A 25676-nucleotide genomic window follows, 5' to 3' on the forward strand; every position below is an offset into this window, starting at 1 on the left:
CAACATGATATAAAAAAAAAACTAATATTTATATAGTCAAATCTTGAATATCAAGTCTTTTAAATGTGATTTTCATTAATAAAGAAACAAAAACAAGATGTTAACAAATAAGAAAATTACATTAGCATCTTGAAATTATTTTAAAATTATGTTAATGTAAAAATTAATTATGAGTACTTATCAATAATTACAAAATTATATTTTTTTAAACTTATTTTTTGAAAGTTATTTTATTATTTCAAACAATCATTTTATTATATAAAATTATTTTCAAATTTTACTAAAATAATAAATTGAGATAGAAGAGAAAGAAAAGATAAACAATGAGAAAAGTGTATATTGTTGTCACACTATTTTACATTTTTTCTCATATAATTTATCAATTAATGTGACAGCAAAGACATTAATTACAAATAGATCAGGTACATTAACAAAAAAATAATAGATTTGATGGATGGATGGATGGATGGATAGATAGATAAAGGGAGAGAGGGAGGGAGAGGGAGGGTGAGAGAAAGAGAGGGGGAGGTAGAGAGACAGAGAGACAGAAATAAATAAATAATATAATGATAAAGATTTTAAACCAAATACTTGTGTTTTTTTCTTCTTTTTTTCTTACTTTTTTAACACTTTCTCTTATTTACTTCTTTTTATAGCACTTAACGATAATAAATAAAACTTTGAAAGTGCGCGATTTTTGTATACTCGGAGTTAGTTGCTCGAGCAGATTCTCGAAGCGATGCCCACTATTCCCCTACTGCTCGCTGCTCGACGTTCGAGCCGACGATCGCACGGCTGGCGCTCTGCAGGAGCGTCTCTGAGTGAAAAATACGCTGGTAGCGTACTATTCGAGAAAGTCGTAAAAAATTTTCCTTTTTACATAATTTTTATAAATCAAATTTTTTGTTATTTACATATATATTTTTGCAAAAATATAAATAACAATAATGTACGATAATTAGAATTAAGATAAATTTTTCGCATTACCTTTGAAGTACTATTGCAGATGCGTTTTTTTTAGTGGTTTTTCCCGTATGTCTATTTGACTAAAAAAATATCTAAAAAGATTATAAAATATACGGCTTGAGAATAAAATATTAATGTAAAACATTTAGTTAATCACGAAAACAGGAGAATTAACTAATTTTCTTAAAAATTAATTTGATTTTTTTAAGTCGTTTCTAGAACATACATTATCTTTAACGCGGGGAAAGAATACAATGCTAATAAAGATTTTAATTTCTTTTTCTAAAGAAAAAGCTTTTATCGATTTTTGATTTTACAATTTTGTTACTTAATGAAATGTTGCTTACATTTTCAATAGTTAAAAAATTTCCGAACGATTCTATTGCTTCGATGAGGCATTCCTTTGTAACGAACCGCCTTCCGACCCCCCCCCCTGGACCGTCTAACCGTCCAAGCCGTCCGGCCGAACAATCGCCGGACGGCAATTATCGGCGCATAGCGCCTAATAAAATAACCAACAAGGGAGCGAACAAGCGATCGCTCTCGCGCTCGCATCTCCGCGCGCACGCGCTCTTGTTTCCACGCCGTCCGCAGCCACGCTCTACGCGCTGGCCCGAAACGAAAGACCCGAGATCAAGTGGCGGGGATGTTGCCGCCGGACCGCTTCGCTGTAACACGTCGCACATTCCCTCGCCTCTATTCTTGGGTATATAAGGCGACGTTCGCCGGAGGCGAGCATCTTGTCCGCTTCTAGCCGGTCCGCCGAATAGAAGTTTCCCCAGGTTGTTACCGAGATCGAGCGCCTCAGTCTCTGCTAAGACACTTAGCTCGCAACCGACTCCGCTTCCGACTCCGATTCTGCTTCCGACTCCGATTCCGCTTCCGACTCCGCTTCCGCTTCCCGATTCGCCGCAACGGGCTCAAGTGAAACTTGGGCCCTGTCAAGCCACTTGACAAAGAGCGATCCTTTGCGCCTCCTGAGACTGACGCTACCTTGCGTAAGGGGGTACGGTGCTCCGTGCCTTCACCAAGCGCACTTGGCGTGGAGTAGTGTCCTCCGGCGATCGCTATAGCGGTCTTAACCGCCTCGCGACGGGCCGCGCGAAGAACCGGCTCCGACCACACGAATCCGTGTACGTGTACGCGCCCCGCCTTACCGCACCACGCACCGCGTCAGGCGACAGTTTCACGGCCACAACAGCAAAGCTGCCTGGTTTCCAGGAAAATAATGCGACGACGTTCCGAGAACCGTGTCTCGCGTAACAGGGGCTTTGTGTATATAACCTTGTAAATAGCTTTCCGTATTTTCGTCCGCGAAGTTCATTGTCACGTCCGTCCGCGCGTTCTAGTTATTAGTTCCGCGATCGAATTCCGTTCGACCGCGTCTCTGTATTTTCCGTAACCACACCGCTGGTATTATTGCGTACCACCGATTGTATGTGCACGAGACGTATGCTAATCTCGCCGCATCTCTTCTGTTCTCAATAAACGCTTTCCATTTTACACCAACCAAAACGAAGTCTAATTCCCTCAGACGACCTTCATCGCCCGTTCCCGCTCTGCCAACCGTCCGTGCGCGAAGTACGGTCGTTACACTTTTACAAACTTTCCTTTACCCGAGTAAAAATTTTTATATATAATTATATATGACCATATAAATATTATCATATATGATTATGTACAAAATTTGTCTCTCTATATGACCATAAATGAAAATACGAGGTGTGTTCAAAAAGTATCGCGAATTTTGAATTTTCGCGGGTTACGTATATTCGAATTTCGATCTTTTTGTTGCGTTATGTTGGTACTCATGTCTCTCACTTATGCCGACAAGCTCGGCCATTTTGAATGTTCACTTAATTGTTGACAGCTGCTTTGCTTGCACGTGTTTTGGATCGTCTTCGATTTTTACCTATTCAAAAAAATGGATCAAAGAACCTGTATCAAATTTTGTGTGAAAAACGAAATTAAGTGCGCGGATGCATTCCGAATGTTGACTGTGGCATACGGAGAAGCTACCTTGGACCGAAGCAACGTTTATCGGTGGTACAAAATGTTCTCAGAAGGCCGAGAAGATGTGAACGACGAAGAGCGTGCCGGACGCCCGAGCACTTCAACAACAGACGAAAAAATTAATGAAGTGGAGAAAATGGTTTTGGCCAATCGTCGAATCACCGTTAGAGAAGTTGCTGAGGACCTAAACATATCGATTGGCTCGTGCCATTCGATTTTTATCAATGATTTGGGCATGAGACGGATCGCCGCGAAATTCGTACCAAACGCCCCTGCTCACACATCGTTGCTTGTGCGCGACTTTTTGGCCAAAAACAACACACTAATGATGCCGCAGCCACCGTATTCCCCAGATCTGGCCCCCTGTGACTTTTTCTTGTTCCCTAAACTGAAGAGGCCCATGAAAGGACGACGTTACGCTACGCTTGACGAGATAAAGACGGCATCGAAGGAGGAGCTGAACAAGATAAAAAAAAATGATTTTTTGAAGTGCTTCGAAGATTGGAAAAACCGTTGGCACAAGTGTATAATATCTTATGGGGATTACTTTGAAGGGGACAAAATAGATATTCATGAATAAATAAATAATTTTTGAAAAAACACAAAATTCGCGATACTTTTTGAACACACCTCGTATATGAACATATATAATATAAAAAATTTATTTATAAAATTCACTCCAATATTGTCAAAAACAGTTTTCTTAATGTTAAATTTTAAATAAAATAAAATTGTTACTTAAAGTAAAAAAAAATTCGGGAATCTTTCTCAAAAATTTTTTTCGGAAATTTTTAATCGGCCACCCATCCAAGTCGTAACCTCGCCCAACGTTGCTTGACCTGTAAGACCGCTGCAAACTGATGCCTGGTGATGATCTGTGAACACTTTATATTAACACATCTATATCAAATCAATATATGAAAAAATGAAACATGTTGTAACAAAACGCCCCTCCACCTCGCGCGCACGGCCACTACTCTCCGTCCACCCGAGCAATACACCGGCAGAACGCCACGTGCGCGCACCAGGCTGTCGTGACGATCACGCGGCAGCACGCGCGCCACCCGTGGCGTTCGGTAACGTTCCCGCTCCGGACCAGCAGACCGAGCGCGCGGATTGGTCCGCCCAACCGTGCGTTCGGATATATAAGCCGGCAGTGGGAACGCCGAGTCAGATCTACCCGGTCCGCCGAATCCGACAGGTCGAGAATCCTCGACAGCACTCCAACTCCCAAGAGGACGAGAATACTCGCCTCATCCCGACTCCCATCGACGAAAATCCTCGTCGTTCCGGCTAGCTGAGGATCCTCGGCTAATCCTGCCATACCGAATACCGTACACAGCCAATCACGGCGAGCATCCTCGCCGTGCTCGTAGCCGAGTATCCTCGGCGAATCACCGTCCACGACGAGCATCCTCGTCGAGTCCGCAGGCTGGGTATCCCTGGCGAATCACGTCCGTCCTCTCCCTCAGGGAAGATTCTCTTGTAACCTAAAGCCTCGTCAGGGCATCCGCGCCCTGACGAGACCTTCGCCTCATTTTGGACGAGGCGGCTCGGGCAAGGCGCGGAATCGCCGCCGTCGCTCCGATCCCGCGTTCCGCGGCTCCCCGATCACCCCGGACACCGTGTCCGTTTAAACCCACGCGATTAGTAAGTAAGATCATTGTAGTCAGTATTATCACGGTTCTAGTAATCGAGTTCTTATTATGTTTCTTTTGTAAGTTAGAATTATTTTCTTAGTCACTTTACCGTTTCATCCGTGTTCTCGCGGTCATTATAATTCTTGTCTTGTAATTCAATCTCGGCTCTCGCCTAGCGTTCTCGTTATTCCACGCGTTACCTGCGCTTACCGTTGCCAACACTCGCGATTCCGACCGCTCAGCGGCGATTGGTCGTCGCGACCACCGCGAGCCAATCGCGTCCCCGCTTAGGCTGGGTCCACTTGTCACGAAACGTTAGACGCAATAAGCTATGAGGCTACTTGTAAATATCACATCCAAATAAAGATTTTAAAGATAGTATTTTTGTCAACTAAATACCGAGTGCGATTATTATACCGAACCCGACCAATCCGGCGAGCTTATCCGCAACCGTATCCTGACACCTACCAGAACCGCACGAAAACTACCAGCGTTACATGGCGCCCGAACAGGGACCGTTTTAAACCGATAATCGCACCCGAAAATAAATGCCTCTCACCGAGTGGACCGAGCAGCTACCGCGAGACCAGCTCGAGTTATTAGCCCAAACTTATCAGATAGAAACGACCGGTACACTTGACGAGTTACAATACCGCGTAACCCATCACTTCCTTGCGATGACCAATCCGAACCGCTGGTGCGCCCTCACCGGGAACCGCAAGCCCGTCCCCACCGGTCGTCGGAAACGAGTCTCACTCACATAGTAAGATCATGAACCAGATACGCAAATGGGGTTGCCACTTCGACGGTCGCGACCCTCTGTCGTTCTTGGAGCGCGTAACGGAATTGCAAGAAGAATATCAGTACACCGACAGCCAGATGAAGGCCGGACTACCAGAATTATTGAAGGGGGATGCTCTGGCGTGGTATCGAACAGAGCCGTAGCTAGAACAAATTTTGTGAGGGTGCCTGGGGAAAAGTAGAGGGTGCTTGCAATTTAATCAAAATAACATTTTAGGATATCAATTTAATGCCTTTTTAACAAACTAAAAAGTAAAATATATTAATATAAAGATTACAAACACAAAATAATAATGTATTATATCTTTGTAGATATTATGTCTATGTATAAACAAAAAAGGAACGTTTTTCATTGCATTTATGCATACAACTAAAATATTAAACTCTTAACATTAAAAAATAATAGTAATATAATTAGAATAACTGCAGTCTTCTTTCTTTGGCATTATGAAATTCTCTTAAAAAAGAATTCATATTTATATTTGTAGTTTTTTTCTTTTCAAAGGCTAAAAATATAAGATTAGCCATTCTTTGGTGAGTCATAGACATTCTTTGTGATCGGTTAATTTTAGTTAGAACCGAAAATGTAGATTCACACAACGCAGTGCTACATGCAAACGTTCTACATGCTGCTAAGTAATTGTAGGTATCATTGAATGCTACTCTTTGGTTATACAGCTTTGAAAACGTGTCTCCTTCTTCGTTACTTTTCTCAAGATAACTTTTAACTACCATTATTTCATGTTTTTGAGGAATCTTTATACCTAGTTTTTGCAGACATTCAGATTTTTGGAAATTTAGATCTTCTGCATTGATAACAGCATCCAAAATATCACTGTTTTGGGAAAAACGTCTCTTTAATTCAATAAGAATAATATCTAAAATTTCGAAAAATAGTGGTCTAAGTTTATCTTGGTCGTCCTCCTCATTAATGTGATGCATTATTAAAAAACCGTCTATATTTTTACTGCGTTTCCTTTGTCTTTGTGCTCTTTCTTCGTCTATATTTTCATTATTTGAAAATTCTTTCATTAAGTTTTTTATTTTTTCATATTCTTCACTAGTTCTTATCTTTTCAATTTGACTAATCACAGCCGTAATTATTACCATTGCATCCTTCAGGCTAGATTCTCTTGCTTGTAGAATTTTATCTGCAGGATGAAGAATTTCCAAAATAATTTTAAATATTATCATGCAAAATAAAAATTCTGGTTTCTTCATTACTTTTAATAAACCTATACTTTCAACAATATATTCGCCCTTAATCTGTTTGTTATTTTTAATAAATGCAAGAGCCTCAATAATTTTTGCGTAATTATTGTTAATAATTTGAGTAACGCACAAGTGTCCTGACCAACGTTGCTCTAACAAGCGTGCAAGTGGCTGTCCTTTATAAAAGTTAGATATTGATCCTCTTTTCAAGAAATTGTATAACATTGAGCACTGTTCAAAAAATTGTGTGGCAATTGGTATATCATTAATTGCCTTTATAATGACGAGATGTAGTCGATGATTTGAACAGTGTATGTATGGAATTTCTCGATTTAATTTTTTTTGGATTAAGGCTTGTACTCCTCCTTTGTGACCACTCATGACTGAAGCACCATCGTAGCATTGACTTAATATATTGAAGTGATCCAGTCCACATTCTTGGAGAAAATCGAGTGTCAAATTAGCAAAAGTTTCAGCATCCAATTTCTCAACGGACTTGATTCCCAAAATTGATTCATGTGCTTTCCCGTTTTTTATGTATCTAACACCAATAGCTATATTTTCTCTATTGTTTTTGTCACGCGTGCCATCTTCTAAAATCGTGTACCATGGAATATCAGCTGCTTTCACGTCCTGTACTATATCTAATCTAACCATCTTAGCCATAATTTCAATAATATCATTTTGAATTTGGGGTGATAAATATGTTGCATTAGCAGGTATTAATTTGGCACACTCCGCTAATTTGCTGTCTTTTTGCATGGTATATTTAAATAAATTATTGAATAAACTGTTTTCCTCTTCTGTTGTGATGTCATAAGTCCCTCGTGAAGCAAGTTCATTAACTGCCAAAAACTGAATAACTTCTGCTACAGATTTTACATAATATCTGTGGCGTTCAAGAACATCATTATTCAACACAGTACATACTTCTTTGTTTAAATTTATTCTATTTTGTTTATCACACCACATTGACATGGCAGCAATGTGTACTTTAGACGTTTCGTGCCTCGGAATACCTTTATTTTTGCACAATGCGGTTTTCCAATTCGAAAATCCAGTTGAGATGAATGCATTTTCTTTAGATTGGTGCGCTTGAAACTGTCTACAGGGATAGCAAAAGATTGCATTCATTGATAATGAATATTCTAACCATTTATATTTATTGAACCAATCTGCTTGAAAACTTCTTTTATATTTGTCTTTGGGATACTGGTCACATTTTATTTGTACTATATTACCACCTATTTTGGATATATCATCGACAGATTGTATGACAAATACTTTAGTTTTTGATGTAGAAGTAGAACTGGAAGCAGAATAAGATGATAATTGCGACGATATCAATATTTCTGAATCACATGCGGCAGTGGATGTGGAAGGTTTTTGTTGTTTTATGATATATTTATCCATCTGCAATGTAAAGAAAAGATCTGCTTACGTTATTGAATAAGATGTATTGTGATGGTTTTTTTTTTTAGTAAAAATCCTATATTTGGATATTTTTTTCAAAGACATTACCATAACTTTTATAGAATTCTTACCACTCTTAGGTCATATACATACCTTAATTTATAGTTTTCAAATTTTATTAATCTGCTTAGTTGCTCACTTTTGCTACACTTTTGTAATTTATAATTTTAAGTAATCTCGAAATGCACTGTTACAAAATATCAATAAGTCAAGAACGGAAGTGCAATGAAAATAATAATCGAGCTAGAGCAATAATGCCAGAAACTGCCCGGTATGCAGTAGCATGGGAGGAGATAAACAAACAAGCGCGAATCGTTTATGCGATTCGCGCTTGTCGTCCCCTCCGCTTGTTATAGGATAGAATGATGTCTGGGTGCACCCGGGTGGGAAATCTGAACGCAGCCCTTGAGGGGCCCTCCATATGCTATTGCATGCTATCGGATTCAGTTTCGGGCATGGTGGAAGGGATAGCTGTTATACTTCTACCATGGTTTCGGGCATCACTCTAGATCTAAAGGATGAGACGTATTGTATATTGCGTAGACGAATCGTGTGCGATTGTGTAAAGATACATTAATCGTTACTTGTTCTGTTTAGAGGGTGCCAAAAAAATGTTTGAGGGTGCCGGGCACCCTCTGGCACCCCCTTGGCTACGGCCCTGGTATCGAAATGAGCGGGAGGCCTGGGAAACGTGGGCCGACTTTACCAGCGCCCTGCGACGGCACTATCTACCGCGGCGATACCAAGCCAAACTAATGCGCGAAATACAAGAGCGCCGACAACAGCCCAACGAAGCGTACGCCAAATACGCGACTGCCCTGCTTACTATGATGCGGCGCGCCGGGGGTTTCACCCAGGCGGAAAAGGTGGACCGCCTATGCGAGAACCTGCGGGCAGAATACAAACTATACGTACGCATGAGCGACGCTACGGACCTCGCCGACCTAGCCGATCAGGCCGCCGAATTCGAAGACATCTCCATGGCCCGGGAGAGTGAGGTTCGTGCCGAAAGGAAAAAAGTTAACACCGCTAAGTCCCGCCCTACGACCGCGCAATCGCCTGCTGGCGCTGTAAGCAGCGCGGACACAGCCGATTCGAATGCAGAAGACCCGCACGCAAATTTTGCTCGCAGTGCGGGAAGGACGGCGTCCTCACGAAGGACTGTCACCCTCGGGCGGGAAACGCCGCACCGGCCGGGGACGCAACCGCTCCTCGGCCCGAGTCCACATAAAATACACACCACGACCTCATGTACCGGTCCGCCTAGGGCGACACCGGATCTCCGCTTTACTGGACACCGGGGCTGAAGTATCAATCATCAACCGGCAGGTAGCCGGGTACGCCAGGGAAATGCGAATATGGCCTCAGGAACAGGAAGAGACAATTCACCTGGCCGACAGCACCACTGCCACCACGCCCGGCCGTGTCAAACTCCGCCTCCGAATCGCCGGCCGGCAGCTCGAACACACTTTCCAGATCCTCCCGTCCTTAGACAGCCCGATGCTCATAGGTACCGACCTATGGGCCCGACTACAGATCACCATACCCCCGCCACCTCCCCAGTTCCGAAAAACGCCACCCACGGCGTACTCAGTAACCCCGGGCATGGTAAAGCGAACCGCACAAGAGGAGCGAGAGCTCTAAGCCTTCCTGGCCACGGAGTTGGCCAAGTTCGAGGAGGTGCAAGGACCGACCGACCAGGCCAGCCACCAGATCCGGCTGAAAACGGATGTACCAATCAAACAACGGTACCGACCACGCAACCCGGCGATGCAGAACATCATCGATGAAGAGGTCCGAAAGATGGAAGAAGCCGGTATCATCGGACCATCGACCAGCACGTGGAGCTCCCCGGTGGTCATAGTGCGAAAGAAGGACGGAAAACACCGTTTTTGTATTGACTTCCGAAAGGTAAACAAAGTCACCGAGCGGGATGCATACCCGCTACCGCAAATCCCCGCCACACTGGACAAGCTGCGCGGGGGCCGGTACCTCACTACGCTCGACCTACAGCAAGGGTATTGGCAGATTCCGCTTACGCCCGATAGCCGGCCAATCACCGCATTCACCGTTCCGAGCCGGGGCCTAATGCAGTTCACCGTCATGCCTTTCGGACTGCATTCGGCTCCGGCAACGTTCCAACGTTTACTCCGAATTTACGACCGAATACTGGGCCCAGAATTAGAACCGCACGTGTTCGTCTATTTGGACGACATCATCGTAACCAGCGCAACATTCTCTGACCATCTGCAGCACCTGCAGGAAGTCTTTCGGCGACTTGAACCCGGAGAAGTGCCAGTTCTGTCTCAACGAACTCAAATACCTGGGCCACATCGTGGATGGCCAGGGAATCCGCACCGACCCCGACAAGGTTCGCGCCGTCGCACAGTGGCCAACCCCGACAAACGTACGACAAGTCCGACAATTCGTGGGACTCGCGTCATGGTACCGCCGCTTCACGCCTAGTTTTTCCGAGATCGCCGCGCCACTCACCCGCCTCACACGAAAGAACGCCCAATGGACGTGGGGACCCGACGAGGAAGCCGCTTTTCGCGAGCTCAAGCGCGCACTGACCTCCGCACCCACCCTCGCGTGCCCAGATTTCTCGCGCCGGTTCGTCCTCCAGACGGACGCCAGCACATACGGTCTTGGCGCCGTCCTCTCGCAGCATTTTGACGAGGGGGAGCGCGTCATCGCGTACGCCAGCCGGTCGCTCAACGGCGCGGAGAAAAACTACAGTGCCACCGAGCTCGAGTGCCTGGCCGTGGTGTGGGGCATCCGGCATATGCGCGGTTACCTGGAGGGATACGAATTTACGGTCGTCACCGACCATCAGGCCCTCCAGTGGCTGCGTCACCTGGATTCCCCCACCGGCCGACTCGGCCGATGGGCACTCGAGCTCCAACAGTACACGTTCGACGTCCGGTACCGCGCGGGAAAACTAAACCGTGTCGCCGACGCGCTCTCCAGGTTGCCGGCCGTGTGCAGTAACCAGGCGCACCCCGCGTGCCCGTGGTACCGCCGCCAGCTCCTCCGCGTACGAAAGCGGCCAGGGGATTTTGCGGACTACGAAATCCGACACGGTCGATTATACCGCCGCATACTCCATTCGACCAACTTTAAGGACGAACCCGCCGTGACACAATGGAAGCGATGCGTACCTCGCGACGAGAGAGGAACCGTGCTGGCACGGGTACACGACAACCCTGCCGCCGGTCACCTCGGCATCGCCAAAACCATTGCCCGAGCCGCGCAATACTATTGGCCGAGGATGTTCTCCGATATCGCGCGTCACGTAAGGGCGTGCGCCAATTGCCAGGCGCACAAGAGTGCCCAGGTCCGACCGGCCGGACTGATGCACGCAACCCACGTGGAAGCGCCTTGGGAACAGATCACTACCGATCTAGTAGGACCTCTCCCGTGGTCCACCAACGGAGCCGCTTGGCTGCTGGTCTTGCAGGATCGCTTCACCAAGTGGGTGGAGTTGGTGCCGCTGCGACGAGCAACCGCTACCGCCATCGCCCAGAACATTACGGACCGCATCGTCTACCGCCACGGTTGCCCCGAGACCCTGATCTCCGACAACGGGACACAATTCGTGGCGGGGCACATGCGCGAACGGCTGCGCGACCTAGGCATCCGCCACCGGACGGCTCCAGTACACGCTCCTCACTGCAACCCCGTCGAGAGGACCAACAAGACGGTCAAAACAATGATCGTGCAGTTTGTCGGCCGGGATCACCGCCGCTGGGATCAGTATATCCCGGCACTGCAATTTGCGTATAATACCGCCGTCCACGATGCTACACGCCCGCTTACCTAACTACGGGCGGGAGCTCGAGACGCCACCACGGGACCCAGACGAAAGACACGCGCCGACAACCGCTCCAACCACCAACCAGCGACGACTCCAGGAGGCATACGAGGTGGTTCGAACAAACCTCGCCCGAGCCTTCAACCGTCAAGAAAGGTATTATAATTTGAGGAGACGGGCATGAAAACCCGCCATAGGAGACATCGTCTGGAAGAGGGACCATCCCCTCTCGAACAAGGGCAAAGCCTTTAATTCGAAATTGGCGCCCAAATACGTCGGGCCGCTGGAGGTCCGAAAAATCCATTCTCCAGTCATCGTCCATCTACGGGACAAACGTGGCAAGTGGCACCGACACGTGCATGTGCAGGACCTTAAGCCTGGTCCCCGGCACGAACAGACCCGAGGAGCAAACGACGCAGAGACGGACCTTGGGGAAGCAGCCGACGAAGAAACAGCCGACGCGGAAGTAGACGACGCGACCGCAGACGACACCGATATAGACGCCATGACGGACGATGGCGAGACCGACGAGTCCGGAGCAGACGACGCCGACGATGATGATGCAGGAACGTATGACGACCCGGCCAGCAACGGGGCTCGTGCCGATCACGCCCGGACAGCGTGACTGCCTCAAGGGAAGGAGCTACCTCCCCCAATCCAGAACGATATATAAAGGGGGCCACCGCAACCAGGAACCTGCAGAAAGACCGAATCCACCATGGAATCCGACCTAGACGCACTCCTGACGATGCCGAACAACGACGCCGAATTCGAGGTCCTGTGGGAGAAGATGATGAGGGCCTCACCGAAACCGGCCAACCTGTTCTCATCACCACCGCACTGATGAGCAAGCCCGGCCGCGGACACCACCAGGAAGCCGGAGCATCCGGTACCCAACACCACCACGGATGCACCGACAAACTCCGGCCGCCAACAGAGCCTACCCGTTCTCCCGGGGACGCCACCTCCTGCCGCACCAAAAGACCGCAAAACCGGTCCGCGCCATCCGCGCGCCGCCTCGGGAGCTGGTGCAAAAGGCGAAGCCGGCAAAGTACTCCGTTACGTCGTCGACGACCGGGAAAAGAGAGCCGCCAATAGTCGGGGTCCGGGTACAGAGGTCCTCCGCAGTCAACGCCAGGAAACTCGCTGCGTTACTAACCGAACCACCGACGCCGACCAGACGAGGCAAGCGCCAAGCGATGACGGACGGCGAAAGCCAGCGGGAACAGGCCCGAAACCGCCTGATCACGATCTTCGGCGATGCTCTGTCAGACCTCGACGACGAGATACGACCGAACGAGGGGCCAATCACTGGGCATGGCCCGAAAACCGGGCCAGCAGACGAAACCTCCACCGCACCGCCACCGGCAAGGATCACCGCCACGGTCACATCCGACGCCAACACGATCACATCCAACGCCAGCTCCAGCGTACCGCCAACAACCAAGCCAACCACCGGGGAAACCGGTCGGCCCGAGCGGCCGCCCATACCTGTGCGCATACGGGACGATTTAACCGTCTACATTCCGTACTACGCGGCCACGATATCGAGGGTCTACAAAGTGCGACTCGCGACGCGGCGGTACACCTTACGATTCGGGCAGGACGGCCAGTGCCACTACGTGCGGGAATTCCCGGCGTAGTGGCCAAAGTTCGGCACTCACAAAGGGGGGAGATGATGTAATAAAACGCCCCTCCACCTTGCGCGCACGGCCACTCCGCTCCGTCCACCCGAGCAATAAACCGGCAGAACGCCACGTGCGCGCACCAGGCTAATCTGTCGTGACGATCACGCGGCAGCACGCGCGCCGCCCGTGGCGTTCGGTAACGTTCCCGCTCCGGACCAGCAGACCAAGCGCGCGGATTGGTCCGCCCAACCGTGCGTTCGGATATATAAGCCGGCAGTGGGAACGCCGAGTCAGATCTACCCGGTCCGCCGAATCCGACAGGTCGAGAATCCTCGACAGCACTCCAACTCCCAAGAGGACGAGAATACTCGCCTCATCCAGACTCCCATCGACGAAAATCCTCGTCGTTCCGGCTAGCTGAGGATCCTCGGCTAATCGTGCCATACCGAATACCGTACACAGCCAATCACGGCGAGCATCCTCGCCGTGCTCCGTAGCCGAGTATCCTCGGCGAATCACCATCCACGACGAGCATCCTCGTCGAGTCCGCAGGCTGGGTATCCCTGGCCAATCACGTCCGTCTTCTCCCTCAGGGAAGATTCTCTTGTAACCTAAAGCCTCGTCAGGGCATCCGCGCCCTGACGAGACCTTCGCCTCATTTTGCACGAGGCGGCTCGGGCGAGGCGCGGAATCGCCGCCGTCGCTCCGATCCCGCGTTCCGCGGCTTCCCGATCACCCCGGACACCGTGTCTGCTTAAACCCACGCGATTAGTAAGTAAGATCATTGTAGTCAGTATTATCACGGTTCTAGTAATCGAGTTCTTATTATGTTTCTTTTGTAAGTTAGAATTATTTTCTTAGTCACTTTACCGTTTCATCCGTGTTCTCGCGGTCATTATAATTCTTGTCTTGTAATTCAATCTCGGCTCTCGCCTAGCGTTCTCGTTATTCCACGCGTTACCTGCGCTTACCGTTGCCAACGCTCGCGATTCCGACCGCTCAGCGGCGATTGGTCGTCGCGACCACCGCGAGCCAATCGCGTCCCCGCTTAGGCTGGGTCCACTTGTCACGAGGCGTTAGACGCAATAAGCTATGAGGCTACTTGTAAATATCACATCCAAATAAAGATTTAGTATTTTTGTCAACTAAATACCGAGTGCGATTATTATACCGAACCCGACCAATCCGGCGAGCTTATCCGCAACCGTATCCTGACACCTACCAGAATCGCACGAAAACCACCAGCGTTACAATGTAATTAAAGCATATTATTTAAATAAACATATATAAAATTATACTTTTCTACGATTACGATTTTAATGGGTAACCGCTTAAATATTTCCGAAGAAAATTTTTGAGAAAGATTGTCAATTTTTTTTACTTTAAAAAACATTTTTATTTTATTTAATGTTAAGAAAACAGTTTTTTACAATATTAAAATAAATATTATATATTTATAAATAAATATTTTTTTCGTAAAAAAGTTGTCAAGTCAGCAAAAGCAACACATCGTGAGCAGGATTAGAAAATTTTGTAAATAAGATGAACATTTTTAAAATGTTTAAATGTAAACGTACTTTGTATTTGCGATAAAAGAAGCATTATGCTTGCGCGGTAATAGCACGTTTCCTGATTGATATCCAAATCCGAATATTCAATAGACGTCCGAAAATTGGCCATTAATAGATGTCCATTTCATTTCCATGGACGTGCAGACATAAAATAAACTTAAAATGGATGTCCATAGGATGTCCTGTGCTATCTGGGATATGATTATATGTATGGTAGATATAATCAGATATGATTGACCTACCTAACTATGAACTCATATATGGTTATACATATTTATATAAAAATCATATACGATTATATATAGCTTCATATTTAAACCTACTATTATACATAATAATATAAGATTAAATATGGAGTCATATATTTACTTATATGGACAAATATTCAGATCAGATTATGCTTGACAATATATATGATAAGATATATGACATGTATGATCATACATAGTTATACATTAGATGATATATACAATAATATTAATGACAATATATAATTGAATTGGAAATTATATATGTTGATATATAAAATTATATATGATTATATATAGCTTTATATTTAAAATTTATTATTATATATGATCATAGATTGAATATGGAGTCATATATTTGTAACGCTGGTGGTTTTCGCGCGGTTGCGCGATAGGTGTCAGGATACGGTTGCGGATAAGCTCGCCGGATTGGCCGGGTTCGGTAGAATAATCGCACTCGGAATTTGAGTTGACAAAATACTAAATCTTTATTCAGATGTGATATTTACATGTAGTCTGATAGCTTAGCGAGTCTAACGCCTCGTGACAAGTGGACCTAGCCTAAGCGGGGACGCGATTGGCTCGCGGTGGTCGCGACGACCAATCGCCGCTGCGCGGTCCGAATGGCGAGCGTTGGTAAAAGTACGGCGACGCGTGGAATAACGAGAACGCTAGGCGAGAGCCGAGATTGAATTACAAGACAAGAATCAAATTATGATAACCGCGATAATACGGATGAAACGGTAAAGCGACAAATAATAATTCTAACTTAAAAAAAGAAACATAATAAGAACTAAATTACTATAACCGTGATAATACTGACGAAATCGTAAAACTACAAATAATCCAACTTAAACTAATCGCGTGGTTTTAAACGGACGTGGTGTCCGGGGTGATCGGGGAGCCGCGGAACGCGGGATCGGAGCGACGGCGGCGATTCCGCGCCTCGCCCGAGCTGCCTCGTGCAAAGTGAGGCGAAGCTCTCGTCAGAGCGCGGGTGCCCTGACGAGGCTTTAGGTTTCGAGAAAATCTTCCCTGAGGGAGAGGACGGAGGTGATTGGCCAAGGATACCTAGCCTGCGGACTCGACGAGGATGCTCGTCGCGGACGGTGATTCGCCGAGGATACTCGGCTACGGAGCACGGTGAGGATGCTCGCCGTGATTGGCTGCGGAGCGGTATTCGGTATAGCAGGATCAAGGTCCGTGGATTGGCGTTGGAGGGGAAGGAAGGTCGTTGCATCCACTTCAACGATGTGGAACGAAAATGGCGGCGGCCATACTTTTACTGCACACTCGCTCACTCACACAACTAATAGCTGTAGTACCTTACTATCTACGTACATACACTAACCCTGACTCGCTGTCTCGAAAATGGCGGCTATGCAACGACCTTCCTTCCCCTCCAACGCCAATCCACGGACCTTGAGCAGGATTAGCCGAGGATCCTCAGCTAGCCGGGACGACGAGGATTCTCGTCGAGGGGAGTCTGGATAAGGCGAGTATTCTCGTCCTCTTGGGAGTCGGAGTTGCGGTCGAGGATTCTCGACCTGTCGGGTTCGGCGGACCGGGAAGATCTAATGGTACTATTTTTTAATTCAATCTAAATGTATTTTTTCCAAAAAATGTATGAAATCTTTAAATTGCGCCCATTATAAAGAGAATATATTGCTGTTTGAAATAACTGTTGTACTACTTTTAACGAATAAAATGCAAGTGATAGTATATTTATTTTTTAAGTAAAACCCAAGTAGCGGTATCTTTAATTCTTTTTTAAATTTCAACTTACAAGTAAGATTATAATGTGTGTGTGTGTGCGCGCGCGCGCGCGCGCACACACACACACACACACACACACACGCAATATATACATACATACATATATATATATACACATACATATATATATATACACATACACACACATATATATATACAGGGTGATTCAGAACGACCCATGTGTCCCTGTAAAGACGTGTTCTTGGATAAATTCTGAGACGATTTTTCCTGTACGAAAATTTTGTCTGGCGCTTACTTTTTGAATAATAAGAGGATAAATTTAGCAAATCACGGGCCGTGTACACATGGTAGACAAAGGCGGCGCAACTCACCGTCCGATACTAAAGTCACTAGATTTATAAAGTACCGCAATCATTCCGCCATTTTGGCTCCAACATGCGGCACATTTAAAACGTGCATATGAGTATAAATGTATTTAAATAAGAAAGAAAATCATAAACTATATAAATTAATTTTATTTACAATGGTTCTTATTCACATATGACTTTAATGCAACGCTTTTACTACTATATGTGTTCAATATGCGTTAATATTATATATGCGTATTCTATATGTGTTAATATTAAGGTATCTTTTTTAAGGTAAAATGGATGCGTCCTATAATAAATGTTTTGATAAGTTTAACAACAATATTGTGGCATGATGGCACAAAGTCTGTACAACAATTATTTAAAAACACTTCAATAAAGTCTAAAGGTTTTAATTTATTTAAAATTAGGCATGTTTTTAAACGTTTAATTTCTCAGAGTACAACAATAACACAACAGATCTAACGCATCTCACGGTGAATGATTGCACTTAATGTGTAGATACGTACATTATGAAAGTGTGCACTCTTTACACTTTCCGACGCCATTTTGGCTCCAAATCCTTATACATTGAGTCTTATGAATTGCGGTACTTTATTAATCTAGTGACTTTATCCGATACGGGTAAGCGCCCGCGTCGGACGGTGAGTTGCGCCGCCTTTGTCTACCATGTGTACACGGCCCGTGATTTGCTAAATTTATCCTCTTATTATTCAAAAAGTAAGCGCCAGACAAAATTTTCGTACAGGAAAAATCGTCTCAGAATTTATCCAAGAACACGTCTTTACAGGGACACATGGGTCGTTCTGAATCACCCTATATATATATATATATATATATATATATATATATATATATGGGTGATTCAGAACGACCCATGTGTCCCTGTAAAGACGTGTTCTTGAATAAATTCTGAGACGATTTTTCCTGTACGAAAATTTTGTCCGACGCTTACTTTTTGAATAATAAGAGGATAAAGTTAGCGAATCACGGGCCGTGTACACATGGTAGACAAAGGCGCGCAACTCACCGTCCGACGCGGGCGCTTACCGCGTCGGACGATGAGTTGCGCCGCCTTTGTCTACCATGTGTACACGGCCCGTGATTCGCTAACTTTATCCTCTTATTATTCAAAAAGTAAGCGTCGGACAAAATTTTCGCACAGGAAAAATCATCTCAGAATTTATTCAAGAACACGTCTTTACAGGGACACATGGGTCGTTCTGAATCACCCTGTATATATATATATATATATATATATATATACATATATATATATATATATATATATATATACACCAAGCAAATCAAAAACTGCTTACGTGAACATAATTAACCTCAACTCCCATCCACAATAAATAATATGTCTCTTGTATAGACAAGATTATATATTATGCACTTTTTTCAGCTGAATTCGTTTGTCTCATACAAAAACGTGTTGAATAAGTGTATTATTAATAAATATTAGTTATTAGCAGTTAAATATTAGCAGTTAAAAATATATATTTTGCATTAACTAGAGTCAATATTATATTATACTCCTACGAATGCTACGTATAAAATTTTTCAAGTGTCATAAGATACGATTGACAAAGTGCATATGAATATGATAATGAAACATAGCTAATTAGATTGCATGAGCCTTATTAAATTTATTTTTATCTTTCTATCTTTCTCCAATGCATATTTTTTCCACCAAAAATGTGGTTTGCTTTTTCTCAGGTCTACCTCTAAGTCATACTTTTTTAACTCTAGCATAATGTAAATGTATATTTTGAATGAATTGACGTTTGAAACAAGTGTCAAATGATTGAATAAAGATATAAAAATATGTGTAATTTTACAAGTTGAGTCTCAGAGGTCTCAACGCTGCGTATTCTCTCTGGTTTTAGAAATTTGTAACTAGATTAATTAATAAGTATGGTAAGTACATTTTGAATCCTGTTTATTAAAGTTAATAGAGTTAAGTGTAGCTCTTACAATATATATATTGGGTTCACTAAAGTAGTTAAAATAATACATGATATTAAATATGCTCGCTGTGATACAAAATAAATGTTAATTGTTAATAAATGATATGTGTTAATCTCGCTGTTACCTGATATTTAATAATATTTCTGAGCGTCTTATAAAAGATATTTTTTCTTATAAAAGATAATTCATTTTGTAACACAGCGAGCATATTTAATATCATGTATTATTTTAACTAGTTTTCAGTAAACTCTATATACATTGTAAAAGTTACACTTACTTTATTAACTTTTTTAATAAACAGGATTTAAAATGTACTTATCTTACTTATTAATTAATCCAATTACAAATTTCTGATACTAGAAAGTACACGCAGCGTTGAGGCCTCTGAGACTCAACTTGTAAAATTACACGTACACCAGGCATTGGAATCATTTTTATATCTTTATTCAATTATTTGATACTTGTTTCAAACGTCAATTCATTAAAAATATACATTTACATTAACGCTAGAATTAAAAAAGCATGACTTAGAGGCAGACCTGAAAAAGCAAACTACATTTTTGCTGAGAAAGGTAAATATGCATTGGAGAAAGATAGAAAGATAAAAATAGATTTAATAAGATGCATCCGATCTAATTAACTTCGTTTCATTACCATATTCATGTGCACTTTGTAAATCATATCTTCTTATGACACTCGAAAAATTTTATACGTAGCACTCGTAGGAGTATAATATATAAAAATATTGACTCTAGTTAATGCAAAATATATATTTTTAACTGCACATATTCATTAATAATAGGCTTATTCAATGCATTTTTGCACCACGCGAAAGAATTCGGCAGAAAAATGTATCGTTTGCCCCGCAAACCGAGATATTATTGACGATTCAGGTTACAGGTTAGGAAACCTGTCATACGCGCAATCATGATCGCGGTCACGTGATGCACATCACATGGTGCATCACGTGACCGCATAGATGCTGATAGTGTAGTAGCGAGCGCCACATTGTGTCGAAAATGTGAAAGGGAGAATTCCTGAGGGCGACGACCAAGGAGACGTATCTCAAGGTCCGTGGATTGGCGTTGGAGGGGAAGGAAGGTCGTTGCATCCACTTCAACGATGTGGAACGAAAATGGCGGCGGCCATACTTTTACTGCACACTCGCTCACACAACTAATAGCTGTAGTACCTTACTATCTACGTACATATACTAACACTGACTCGCTGTCTCGAAAATGGCGGCTATGCAACGACCTTCCTTCCCCTCCAACGCCAATCCACGGACCTTGACGTATCTTACAGAAAAATGTAGAGATTAGAATTTGCATCGCGATATCTCCGCTTGTACAGCACGGAGAGAAAAAATAAAAACACTTTTATATATGCAATTTTTCCCAAGCTATCGAATGAGACGACTTTGAACTTGATCGGTTCAGCCGTTGCTGAGATCTAATAATCTCGTTATGCTTGAACTCGCTGACTCGCGTAAAAGAGGCTTCGGTCTTTCTCGCTTTTTTTTTTGAATTGGCACGAGACGCGACCGCGCCTCTTGACTCGGCGTTCCCACTGCCGGTTTATATATCCGAACGCACGGTTGGGCGGACCAATCCGCGCGTTCGGTCGGCTGGCCCGGAGTGGGAACGTTGCCGAACGCCACGGGCGGCGCGCGTGCTGCCGCGTGATCGCGACGGCAGGTTAGCTCGGTGCGCGCACGTGGCGTTCTGCCGGTGTATTGCTCGGGTGGACGGAGCGGAGTGGCAGTGCGCGCGAGGTGGAGGGGCGTTTTGTTACATATTTACATATATGGACAAATATTACTTCATATTACATTGTGCTTAACAATATACATGATAAGATGTAATCATATATATTTATATATAATTATACATGAAAAATTTTTACTCAGGTAGTGAACGACTTAAAATTTTTTACAATTAAATTTAAAATTACGTATGACGCTATAAGAGCTTCTACTGAAGATGTAGCATTATTGGCATAAGGATTTGAACCTTATATTTGTAGGAATTACAATCTTTTTGATGAATTAATTTCCAATTCCCTTAATGAAATCGAATTTCTTCTTGTCCATATATTTTGAATACTCACTCGTATGTTTAACCCTTAAACACATAAGTGGGTTTGGGAGACCTTCCCCCAGAAAAAAACTTTACTTTCGTGCCATTTTATTTTAGTTAAGCAGTAAAGTTGGTCAATTGTAGCAGTCGATAAAAGAGACTTCAAACTTTTTTTCCACCCAGCCCGATTCTTTTTTCTCAATCCGTCTTCACACAGTAAGTGATCAAAAATCTAGGGGAATTTTCAATATGTGTTTAAGGGTTAATATTATAGTGTCTGACGATGGTACTTTTTACGACAGATAGTAACTACATACAAGGTGATTTTATTATATAATAAATTAATGCAAAACAATTTCCCATGCCTTGTCAAAAGATTATACATATCTATCCATTCCTTAAATGCATTTAATGGTAATATTATACTAAAAAAGGGGAAATAATGTTCACAAGTTTACCATTATATTTTGCTTGTAGTATTTTTATAGCGCGCACCTACTCCTGCTGGGCGCTGATATGCAATTGTTTTTCACCTTTGTCCAGCTGCCCACCCCCCACTACACGAAAATAAAAAATGAATAGCTCAAAATTAAGAGCTATTTGTGAGCTCTCAAACCTCGCAAGAAAAAAATTTTGAGCTCATTTCTGTTAGCAGGAATATCGATTTAAGGGTGGGGAGGGCTGAGTGGACGTCCACTAGGTCCCCCCACACGTTAAAATTAACAACAGGGAATCGCGCAAGGGCGCATAATTAGGAGCTCTTTATGAGCTCTTCATTTAATACGTTTTTGATTTTTGAGCTCCATCCCTTATCCTCAAAACAACCCCAAAAGTATACTGAAGAGATAAGTCATAGAAAAATACAATAAATCTAAAATTTCTTTAATGCATGGAGTTATACTATTAATGTGCATCAAATATATAGATAATACATTTTACAGCTGCAACCCCTTTAGCAGCAAAACCACCTCATGTGCTAGACGCGCAAGAGAGAACTACCTTTAAAAATCGCAAAATTAACAATTTTACAGCGGTAAATTACTTTGCGACTTATGAGATCTTTGGATATGCATCCAGAGATTTTTTAACTGCGACCCCTTAGCAGGAAAACCACCCCGTGTGTTAGACGCGCAAGAGAGAACTACTTTTAACAATCGCAAAATTAACAATTTTACAGCGGTAAATTATCTTACGATTTCTGAGCTTTCCGGATATGCATTCAGAGATTTTTGAGCTGCGGCCCCTTAGCAGGAAAACCACTCTGTGTGTTAGACGCACAAGAGAGAACTATGTTTAAAACTCTTTTATAAGATAACGTTTCTGTCTGTCTTGTCTTGAATTTGAATGACCAATACTTTTTTATGTTATTTACTGCAAAGGATTAGTTGCTAGTCGTGATTCTGTTAGTGAATCTGTTATATATTCTGTTTTTTTTTTTTAGTAGTTTACATAGATATTAAATAGTAGTGTAGTATGCAGTTTACTGATTTTTAATAAATGTTTAATTTTAAGCTGAATTTTGTGAGTTGCAAAAAAATTGTACTATTTATAGTTTGTTTCTTTTATTCGTTTATCTTCTGCTTCGAGGACCTATACATTTATACAAATGAACGTACATGAAAAGTACTTTTCACATGTTACAGATTTTATAAATGTTATGCCGGACATTAAATTTAAAAAACCTGAAACATATAATTTTTATTCAATAACTATAAATGAAAAAAATGCTTAATTATTGATAATACTCTAAGAACTTAACGTGAAAGTATTAACTGCATTATTTTCCTCAGCATTCTTTACACAGATTGATAAAAGTTTTACTTTTAATTTCGGTTATTTTCTGGCATGTTTCGAAGAAACACGAATTTGTTGGTTACATGTATTTATCCATATTTAAGATTTACATAAACTTTTTTAGGTTTTTAAGATGATAGTAAATCAGCCAAGTTAACATCAAATAATTTATTATTTGATTATCACTTATTTATTGTTTCGCAATCTTATATATTATACATTTAATTTATTTTAATTTTATTGCGTATGACTAGTTTACATGGTGATTACATAAAAAAAATAAAAGTACGAATACGCAAATGGTGAAGCACCAGCATGAGACTGTTATAATGCCTACCAGATAAATCATTCGAATAATAAAGGTGAAATACAAGATATGAGATATAAAAACTAATAGAAGGAAATGGAGAAATACATCTTAATGCAAACGCATGCAACATTATGAAAAATGGAGAAATACTGATTAATACGTACGCATACAGATGACAGAACGGTAACACATAAAAAATTTATATATATAATATTATACTTTAATACATATGTTATTATTATATTTATATATTATTGTTATATTTTATACATATGTTATTATATTAGTATTATATTTAGTCAATGAATACTTTCAGATTTTTTGTTCCTTTTTTTATAAAAAACCTGAATTTTTTAAATATTTAGTATTAATTTACATGATTTATCTCATGAAGCGGTTGCAATAATTAAGTTATTTCCATTAAATTCTGACGATAGTTTCGATCCCTTTTTTTTCAGATCGTTATGTTGCATCCACGAGTTATCTTGTCTTCAAATTGTTGTGAAATGTCCTACAGTTTATGGATCAATGCTTTAATTTCATGAAGTTTTCAAATTAATTACACCTCTTGGTATATATGCTTGAGACATGAAACTGTATTTTAAAGTAGCGGATATGCCACAAAGTTTAATATTTGCATTTATCTCATCTGTATCATAGACTTCAAGTAATATAAAATAACCTGCAAAATAAAATATACAAAAACTTATTGAGGGAATTAAAGAGGAGATGGAAGATCAAAGAAAAAAAAAGCAGGATAAGGAACTTTATAATAAAGGGATGGAAGGAAGGGAAGGGAGAGATTAGGAGAAGAGAGAGAAAGGAGAATTAGAGAAGTTGTTTAGGGGGCTAGGATTAAGAGGCAAAGTTAAGTAGTAAGGAGACTAGAAGCAGGCAGTAGAGAAGGTGGAAGTTAGTAGTGACAGTAGAAAAAGAGAAGATGAAGAAAGAGATTTTAGAAAATACATGGAAACTAAAGGGGGGAAAAGGGATTGGATTAGATGACATGGGAAGAGAGGAGAACAAAATGGAGGTTAAGAAAGATAGCAGTTAATGAGAAAATAAGGGAAAGAAAAGTAAAAGTAGGGCAAGTGAGAATCTTGATAGAGGGCGTATGGTGGAAGTGGAATAAAGAAAAAGAGGAAATGAGGGATGGGAAAGGGAGAAAATATAAAGGATAAGAAAAGAGGAAAGGGTAAGAGTAATGAGGAGGAAGGGGGAAGAAAAGGGGAGGAAAGAAGAAGCCAAAGACAGGGGGTATAAGTAAGGGAAAAGGAGAGGGGAGAAGCGGAGGCAGATAAGAAGAACACGGGAGTAGTGAGAGAGTGAAGAAAGGGAAGGGAGAGAAGAGAGAGGGGAAAGAGGAATGGAAACAGAGAGTAGGGAAACACACGAAAAGAGGGACGGGTAAGAATAGCATTTTGGAATATGGCGGGATTGAGAAATAAAGATAAGTAGTTTTGAAAAAGATTGGAGGTAATGGTAGTAATAGAGACATGGATTGAGGAGGAGTGGAGATACATAAAAAGGAAATTACCGAAAGAATATAAATGGAAGCTACAGTGGGCAAAAAGAAAGAATAAGAAGGAAAGAGCAATAGGGGGAATGATATAATATTAAGAGGGAGTTACTAGAGAAAAAAAATGAACGAAAGGAAGTAAAGGGGATTATAAAGGGAAAGATTAAATATGGTAAAGGGTCATTAAGAATAGTTGGAGTGTATATGAACCAGGATTTAGAGGAAAAACTAGAAGGACTACGGGAAGGAGAGACAGGATGGGATAAAAACAATATGTGGGGAGACTTTAATGCGAGGACAGGGGAGGAGAGAAGGAAGGTAGAAGAAGAAGATGGTTGGGGAGAGGAGGAGAAAGGAAGGAAGTCTAAGGATATAAAGATAAATAAGAAAGATAGAAAAATGGTAGAGTTTATTAGGGAGAGGAGATGGTGGATATTAACCCTTAAACATATAAGTGGGTCTGAGAGTCCCTATATAAAGTTTCGAACGCTTGCTGTGTGAAGACGGAATGAGATAAGAGGTTCAGACCA

General features: G+C 42.6%; 1 protein-coding gene and 2 long non-coding RNA genes across 7 annotated transcripts in view; 2 read left to right on the forward strand and 1 right to left on the reverse strand.

Annotated features, from left to right (window-relative positions):
* Positions 1–25676, forward strand: part of LOC105197158 (Bardet-Biedl syndrome 4 protein homolog) — a 184678-nt gene that overhangs the window by 25641 nt on the left and 133361 nt on the right. The window lies entirely within an intron of this gene.
* LOC120357899 lies at positions 22009–22393 on the reverse strand. Its single transcript, XR_005574903.1, has 2 exons — positions 22236–22393; positions 22009–22139 (listed from the first exon to the last, which is right to left on the reverse strand). It is a non-coding gene; the product is annotated as an uncharacterized LOC120357899 (long non-coding RNA).
* Positions 23001–25549, forward strand: LOC120357897. The gene is made up of 2 exons (XR_005574900.1): positions 23001–23810; positions 24086–25549. It is a non-coding gene; the product is annotated as an uncharacterized LOC120357897 (long non-coding RNA).

This window comes from Solenopsis invicta, chromosome 5 (genome assembly GCF_016802725.1).
Source record: "Solenopsis invicta isolate M01_SB chromosome 5, UNIL_Sinv_3.0, whole genome shotgun sequence".
In the NCBI taxonomy this organism is placed as follows: Eukaryota; Metazoa; Arthropoda; class Insecta; order Hymenoptera; family Formicidae; genus Solenopsis; species Solenopsis invicta.